Here is a 9,064-nt window from a genome sequence, read left to right as displayed (position 1 = left end):
CCAACGCTAGACCCAATAGGCCGTCCCTTTTGTTAGTGCATACTTGCATGTTCACTACATTTCATGCATTTTTCTTAGTTTTTATCATTTGGCATGCTCCTCCATCCTTTCCCCTTCATTTTAGACTTTTGCATTTTCATACTAGTTATAGGGTACATTTACTTGAGGGTCCCCTTTCGATAAGGGAAACGAGCGAGTGTGGCTTCAAAATAGCCTTAGCACGCTAGTTTTCCTTTCTAATCAAAGGGAAAATTAAAGTCACAAAGTTAGGAGTCCCCGTACCCGTTTTGCTTGCATTCCTCTAGGGTTCATGCATTTCACTTATTTCGCTATCCTATACACATCTACTTTATATTCTATCCCCTTTTTCACACTTCACACTACTTTTGGACGTTTTCACTTAACTACTCACACTTTATACCATATCACTCGCACACATGCACTTTATGTTATTTTCACATTATCATCCTTTACTCACCTTACCTTGTAAATACATTTGCACACCTCCACTTACATCCTATTATTTTTATCACTTTTCTCACTTCACACAAACCCACATTTTCACATGGCATGCATTCCACTCATTTTTACGTCATTTAGGATTATGTGTGTCCTCTCCAAAGGATCATTATTGGGCTTCACAATTAATGTGATTGGCACCACTCAACCTTTGAAGAGAAATTTCCCCCATGTCCCCCTAGGTCTAGGTTTTTGCATTCATATAGACATATCCAACACGCGATACATACCTTGGGTAGAAAAATTAGGAAAAGTTAGGTTAAGTCACGCAACTAGCCTTGGCTAGGGTGAGGGAGTGCCTTAGGCCTTGCCTTTGCCTTCTCCCTCATCAAATGTGACCCCCGATCCCTCTTTTTGGTTACGTAGACCCAAAAATTCTCTAAAAGGGTTTATTTACTTTTTTATTCAAAAACAAAAATCATTTTTGGGTGACTTGGTACACCCTAACTCTATACCAAGTGGCGACTCCATTTTCATTAAAAAACCCTTTTTTGAACTTTGTTTGGCCAAATCGTCGCATTCTTAAGTCCCATGGCCTTTTACTTTTCATTTCGCACACGTTCACATGTATATCATACACACTACTCACTCTCACACACACTCACACCACACAACATCAAAAAGTGGGGCGCGACAATAAGCATTAGAGGAAACCAGAAAAATCCGGAAATGGAGTTAAGTGTTAACCCAAAAAAAATAGTTTTTGACATCATTTTGCGGTTTTGGTACCAATGGCACTATGATTATCGGATGGAGGTACAAGATACACCGTTTCGAAGCTAAGAGATAGGGCTACAATGTTACAGAAGGTCACTCTGCCCAGTTTCGAGTGTAACTAGGTCAAAAATGTAAGATACTACACTAGAACCGGAAAAATAGATTCACAGAACGCATTCTGATTCAAACATCATAAGTCAGCCTACCTAAGTCCAAATCCAGAAATTCTAAAGCCATCCGAAAGATAAGAAACAAGGCTACATTTCATCAGAACACCTCAACAACCAATTCGGAAGCATTCCCAACCAAATTAACCAATTACAGACGCAACTATCAAATTCGGGTAAAACCAGGGCAGCAAGGGTAATTCTATCTTTTCTCAAGCTACGCTACTCCGATTGACCTGAAATTTTGCAGGAATCTCTAAAATATCATTCCCTACAACTTTTATGTTTTAACCAAAGGCCAATTCGGCCTCTAACTATGAGCTACTGTGCCGGGCAGAATGTACAATCATAAAACCCTAACTTTCCAAATTTCTTCCAAAACAGAAATTGCTTGCAATTAACCACTTTTTCCACCTTCTAGCTTCCTTAAATATCATTTCCAATCATTATACATGACCACATAATCATATTCATATGAAAACAGAAAAATCCCCAATAATTACAAAACTTCACCAATTCAACCAAAAATCAAGATATAATCCATAAAAGTGCATCTTATACTACCACCAATCATGAATTAAGCATCATTAGAGGGAGGAGAGGGGTCCTTCACAACTTACCTTAGCAACACAAGAGAGAGAGCAACTAGTCACCTTAGCTTTCCAAACAACTCCACAAAACACCTCACTATCACTCACTTAAGGTTTTCTATGGAGCAAAAACAAGATTCAATGGTTGATTTGGTAGATTGGAGCAAGATTGAAGCAAAACTTGGAGAGCTTTTCCCTTTCTTTTTTTCTTGAAGTGGCCGGCCAAAGAGAAGAAGAAAATGGTGAAATTTTGGTAATTTTTGTGATTTATTTGGTCAAATGGAAAAAGGTGAATAGTGGTCTTCAAGTCCAACCAATCACTAAGTGACACTTGTCACTTTATTTAATGCATCCCTATCTTTTTGTTTCCTCTCACACCAATCCAAATAGCACCCTCTACTTATCTCTTAACACCCGATAAATTAATTCCAGTATCCAAAACTTAACCTAGTTGGTCGAATTTTTCCGAACTTTTCGCCCTAGTGGGTCTCACGTCCGGTATACGCTCTTAATTTCTCAAAACCTATCCGATACTTGAAAAATTATCTAAAAACTATATTTACTCATAAAATTGATCTAGAAAAGTTTTCTAATACAGAAAATGTAGAAAAACGTGGAATTAAATAAAAAAAATAAAACCCTAGAAATTAAGAAAAGTACGGGTCCTCACAGTTCCCATGGGCCCGGGGTCTAAGCCCAACTCCGGCCTCCCTGGGCTGCCACGTGTGTAGGCCCAGGACGGGGTCTCTGCACTAGCCCCCTAGATTAGGTAGGGCTTCCAGACAGACCTAATCTACGCCCCCTGCCACGTGGGAGCCCTGCGTTGCCTTGTTCTGCCACGGTCACCTCTGGTACAGTGCTGTCACCGAAAAGCTGCGCCCGCTTCCTTTTGGTTTTCGCGTCTCTTCGGTTTTCGTACCATTCTTAAATACGTTCACATGGGCCGGTTCAAATTCAAGCAGCCGTTTCCCCCCCATTTCATTCCCTATAAATAGGGGCTCCCCGATTTCCTCTGACTCCGTTTGCCATTTTCCTCTCTTCGTGCATTTTCATTTTCCAGCGGCAAGACTTCCGGCTCTCAGTGCCCAGATTCCGGCGGTTCCTTCATTTTCTCCCATTCTATTCACCAGTAAGTCCTTTTCCTTCCTCCTTCACTCTCTTGTCCCTTTGCCATCTTCTGCTTTTTATGTCGGATCAGTCCGGCGTTACTTCCAACGCCTCTCGGATTCCCGCCCGCCGTAGAGCCCTTAGGATCCTCATTTCCTCTTCATCTTCATCCTCATCTTCATCTCCCCCTCCTCCTCTTTCTTCTTATTCTGCTTCTAATCCCAACTTCCACATCCCTGACTTGCTCGAGCCTATAGTCATCATGAGCTCTCCATCTGCCCATTCTCCTTCTGCCCGAATCTTGGAGGAGGTGGCCGAGTTCGATGCCCTCATTGAGCAGCAGGCCACTTCTCTTCCCTCCCCCAAATCTCCACATGACTCTCCTGGCGGAGCCCAGGGAGGAGCTCGTGAGGACAGGGACTCCTCCGAGGGGACCCCTGCTTCTGAGCAGGGGGATGATCCTGGATTCAACTACGGCCATCCCGACTAGCAAGAGGTCACATTCTCACCCGGGGGAGTGGCCGAGCTAGCCGGGTCTTTTTCCATTCCTCCGGCCTTCGAGCCGAGGGCTGCCGGGTCCAACGACCGAGCTAGCCGACCTCCCCCTAGCTTTGTGGCCATCTACAGGGAGCAGCTAGTCGCGGGGCTCAGGCTCCCCATTCCCCCAGCCCTGGCCGAGATCCTGAGCTATTGGGGGCTCAGGATCACCCAGGTCCACCCCAACTCGATCAAGATTATCATTGGATTCCTGATCTATTGTCAGATCTGCTCCATCCCCTATTCTCTTTCTCTCTTCCGAACTTCCTATACCCTCAAGCTCTCCCTTCCTGGGTGGTACTATTCTCCCGCCGAACGAGTAGCAAAGTTCGGGGTGGGAAGGGCACCCAGAATCTGCTCTTCGGGGTCCCCTCTTCCGTAAAAAACTGGAAGGGGGACTTCTTCTTCGTTAAATCCACGCATTTTCCTCCCAATGTGTGGAAGGTCGGGGAGGCCGACTCAAACCATTATCCGGAGGACTTGGACTCCGAAGCCCTCAGCCAGCTGGTAAGCTCCAAGGTTAAGCTCTACGCGGCCAGGTTTTCCACAGAGCAGATATCTGCGGCCGGGTTGATGGGGACGTTGTCCGGGTCCCCTGGAGAAGTGGAGGCCTCCCCCACCGACTACCACGCTTGTAATGCCGCTTCTAGGCTCCCGTAGTCTATTGCTTCTTTCTTTCTTTTACTGACCTGGTAGTGTTTGCTGTAGTGAGGAGACTTTCAAAACTGCTGGGCACGCCTTCCGAGCCGATCACCCCGACTCCACAGTCGGAGGCTGCCAAGAAGGCCTCCCCGACTCCTGGGGGCAGCTCGGGCCCTCAGAAGGAAGTATCGCATTCCTCGTCCCCCTCCAAGCAGGTTGCCAGCAAGAAGAAGGCGGTCGGGCAAAAGAGGGGCCGAGGGGATGAAGCCCCCCAGCCCGAGAAGAGGCTCGCGCCCACCCCAGCACAGCCCCCTCTCCTGCTAACGTCGGGGGGCGGCCCCCATGCGGGTCCGATCCACCTGGGGGTCGGCTCCACGGAGGAGCACGCGTGGGAGATGCCGCCCCCCAGTCTGTGGTATTTCCGCCACGTCGCCCCTGTGAAGCCGTGCCAAGCCCCCTCCATGCACGACCCCCGCCGATTCTGTCCATCCTGGGGGCTATCCATCAACAACCGAGCCCAGTTCCCCGAAGTGGCTTGCGAGTTGGTCACGGGCTCGGTACTCCCGCATGACAGGAGGTGGATGGACCTGGCGATCCCGTCCGAGCTCCAGGACATGTATTTCACCGCCCAAACTCAAGTAAGTTCCCTATCCCTTAGGCCAGTTATGCCCCCGTTTTTCGGTTAAGTCGCGCAATGTGCTAACTTCTTCTTTCTTCTCCTCAGGCCAATGCCGCTGGAGCCGCCCTCGTGACCCGCTTCTCCAAGCTGTCTCCCGATCTGGAGAAGTTGCAGAAGAAGAATCGGGAGATCGAGCAAAAGCTTGCCCAGGCCCTTAAGGAGGCAGACTCCCTTAAGGCCAAGCTGGGCAAGGCCGCGAAGAAGCTGGAAGCGGCCCAAGTCCAGCTCGCCTCCACCCGGTCCGAGCTGGACGAGGAGAAGAAGGGCGTGGCGAAACTGAGGGAGGACCACGCTATTGAACTCTCCGGCACCGTCAGCCGGGAGCGCAAGAAGGCTGTTCGAAAGTTCATCTCCTCCGAACAGTTTGCCGAATACGTTGCCCTCCTCAACCAACCCATCTTCCAGGTCGGCTTCACGCGAGCCCTGGACCAGGTGAAGGGCCTCAACCTGTCTGGTTTCAACTTGGCTGACTTCAAGGACTACAATCCCGCGGCCGAGGAGAAGCTGGACTGGCTCTTCGACGGGTATTGCAAGGGGCATGCCCTAAAGGACCTGATAGGCAGGAGTGATGTGAGAGACGAGCTGGCGGAGGTTCCCTTGGAGGAAGACGAGGCTTCCGGCAGGGCTTCGGGGAAGGAGCCGGTGGCTTAGGGGTGTTTAGGGGGTTGAGCTGTACATAGCTAGGTTTTCCTTTCCTTTTCCTTTTATAGCTTGGTAAGCTTTGTAATAGATAGGTTGTATATACATAATTCGAATGAAATTATCTAATCTCGACTTGTAATTCTCGCCCGCGCCAAACTCTAGCGATCAAAACCATATGCCGACCTCCCGGGTCAAGCACCAAATAGATCCACCAAGGCGGCGTGCCGGCCTCTTGGGTCGAGCATCTATCACACTTTAAGCTAACAACTAAATTGTCAAGGACAACAAACTAGGGTAAACTACATCAAACTAATTCACGGCGTGCCGACCTCCTGGGCCGAGCATCAATTCTCAAACTTTAAAGGCATTCCCTCCACTACCATTCATCACCATTCAGGGCCCCCCACTAGGATACTTAGCATTGCCTGAGTGTGCTAGTGCAGGATTTAGAAGTTAAACGGCATTGATAATGATGATGGATTTAAAACTTGAAAGTCGAACATTTATTTAATGATGAACTTGTATGTGGATTCCAAAGAATAGACAGTAAGATACCCTGGCCCAATCTATCCTACAAACAATCGCAAGTTCGAGAAGTGCCAAGTGCGGGATACCTCTACTCCATCTAATTTCGTAAACTTGCAGTAACCAGCTCGGCTCGCTTCCAGGACTTTGTACGGCCCCTCTCAGTTCGGATCAAGCTTGCTGGAACTGTGGGCTTGATTGACTGAATTCTTTCTTAGGACGAGGTCTCCTGGCTGGTATTGCATCTTCTTCACCTTCGCGTTATGGTAGCGGTCGAGGTGACCTTTGTACTTAGCCATCCGTATCGCCGCTTCCTCGCGTTTGGCTTCCAGCATGTCCAAGTTACACCGCAGTTCCTCTTCATTGGTTGCCGCAACAAAGTTCTGTGTCCGAGGTGATGGGAGGCCGATCTCCGCTGGCACCATCGCTTCTGCCCCATAAGTCAAGGAGAAAGGGGTCTCATGGGTAGCTGTCCTTGGCGTAATTCGGTAAGTCCAGAGGACACTAGGGAGTTCCTCTAGCCAATTAGACTGGACTAGTTCCAACCTGATCTTCAGCCCTAGCAGAATGGTTCGGTTAACATTCTCTACTTGGCCGTTGGCCTGGGGATGACCGATCAACGAGAAATGCTGGCTAATCCCGAGCTCGGCGCACCAGCTCCTGACGGGATTCTCAGCGTACTGTCGCCCATTATCAGATATCAAGACATGCGGAATCCCAAAGCGGCAGACTATGTTCTTCCAGAAGAATTTCTGAACCGCTTTCCCAGAGATAGTGGCCAGAGGCTCCGCTTCCATCCACTTTGTAAAGTAGTCGATGGCCACCACGAGGTGTTCGTACCTCCCAGAAATTCGGGGGAAGGGACCCAGAAGGTCTATTCCCCATTGGGCAAATGGCCAAGGACTATGGATGGGGACCATCTCCCGAGTTGGTTGGTGGCGCAGCGGAGCGTGCACCTGGCAAGCTCGACATTTTTGAACTAGTGCCGCGACATCTCGAAACACCGAGGGCCAATAGTAGCCCAGGAGCAGACACTTTTTGGCCAACACCCGAGATCCCACATGTGCCGCACATAAACCCTCGTGAACTTCACGGAGGACGTAGTCGCCCTCCTCAAGAGTTACGCACTTTAGCCAGGGAGACAAATACAACCTCCTGTAGAGTGTCCCCCCAGCGTAGGCGTACTTGGCAGTTCTGAGCTGGAGTCGGCGAGCCTCGATTTTGTCCCCGGGGAGGACACCCGAACTGAGAAAGTCCACCAGGGGCGTCATCCAAAAGGCCAGGCTGTCTATAGCCAAGACCTGGACCTGGTCAATGCTTTTTTGCGGGACTACCTCCACCAAAACTTCCTTGCTCAGGTGAGCAAACGAGGAGGACGCCAGTTTCGACAGGGCGTCCGCGCGCTTGTTCTGTGACCTCGGCACCTGCTCGATTTCGAAAACATCAAACAGGGTCATCACCTCTCCTACTTTAGCCAAGTATTTTTTCATGATATCTTCCTTGGCCTCGTACTCCCCGCAAACTTGGTGGACTACGAGCTGGGAGTCACTCCGAGCTTTGATCGCAATTATACCAATCCGGTGGGCTATCCGCAATCCAGTTAATAGGGCTTCGTACTCCGCCTCGTTTTTGGATGTCGGGAAGTCAAATCTGAGCGCGTAGGTCAGCTCCTCCCCGGTGGGCGAGATGAGCAGGAGGCCGATTCCGCTCTCTTCCTTGCTCGAGGCCCCGTCCACGAACAGTATCCACGGCTCTCCCGGCCGTGCCTCCTTGAGCGGAGAGATCTGCTCGGCCAGGGATAAGTTGGCTCCCTCAGCAAGGAAGTCTGCCAGGGCGTGAGCTTTGATAGCGGTTCGGGGCTGATAGCCGATGTCGTGCTCTGCCAGCTCGACGGCCGACTTGGTCATCCGGCCCGAGACCTCAGGCTTGGAGAGTATCTGTCGTAAGGGCTGATCAGTCATGACAACAATGCTGTGGGTCTGGAAGTAGGGACGGAGTTTCCGGGCGGCGTGCACCAGGGCCAGGACCAATTTTTCAGCCGGTGTGTACCGCGTTTTCGGCCCTTGTAGCGCACGGCTGACGTAATAAACCGGCTTCTGAGCCCCCCTGTCTTCCCGCACCAAAATCGCGCTAACGGCCTCGTCGCAAGCAGACAAGTATAGGAACTGGGTTTCCCCCTGCTCTGGGGCGGTCTGAGTGGACAGCTCAGCCAGATATGCTTTCAAGTCAGTGAAGGCCTTCTGGCATTTCTCGATCCATTGAAAGTCCTTAGGCGTCTTCAGGACCAGAAAAAAGGGGAGCCCCCTCACCGTGGAACGCGAGAGGAACCTGTTCAGGGCAGCCATCCTTCCAGTGAGCCGCTGGACCTCCTTCACGTTCCTTGGTGGGGTCATGTTCATGATGGCCTGGAGTTTATCCGGGTTGGCCCGGATCCCCTCTCGGGACACCAAAAACCCTAGGAACCTTCCCGACCTAACCTCGAAGGTGCATTTCTTCGGGTTCAGTCGCATCCGGCTCTCCCGTAGGATGTCCAATGTCTCCCTCAGGTCGGGAATGAGTCGCCGGTCTGTTCGACTCTTGACGATCATATCGTCCACGTAGACCTCCATACTCTTGCCGATCTGATTTTGGAACAATTTGTTGACCAGACGCTGGTAGGTAGCTCCGGCGTTTTTTAGCCCAAACAGCATGATCCGGTAGCAGTAAGTTCCTTCCTCAGTGATGAAGGAAGTCTTCTCCCGGTCTTCTTCGGCCATCTCTATCTGGTGGTATCCCTTGAAGGCATTCATGAAACATGTTGATTTTGATCCCTATCTTTTGATGTTTACAAAACAAATGGATGTTACTAATGTCTCTTAAAAGATCTATTCAGTTATGAAGCAAATTAGTTCCAAAGATCAAGTACAATTGAAAGATGACAAAGTATACTGAAACTGTCG

This window comes from Coffea arabica, chromosome 5e, assembly GCF_036785885.1.
Source record: "Coffea arabica cultivar ET-39 chromosome 5e, Coffea Arabica ET-39 HiFi, whole genome shotgun sequence".
Classification (NCBI taxonomy): domain Eukaryota; kingdom Viridiplantae; phylum Streptophyta; class Magnoliopsida; order Gentianales; family Rubiaceae; genus Coffea; species Coffea arabica.
Note: the sequence above shows the minus strand (reverse complement) of the source record.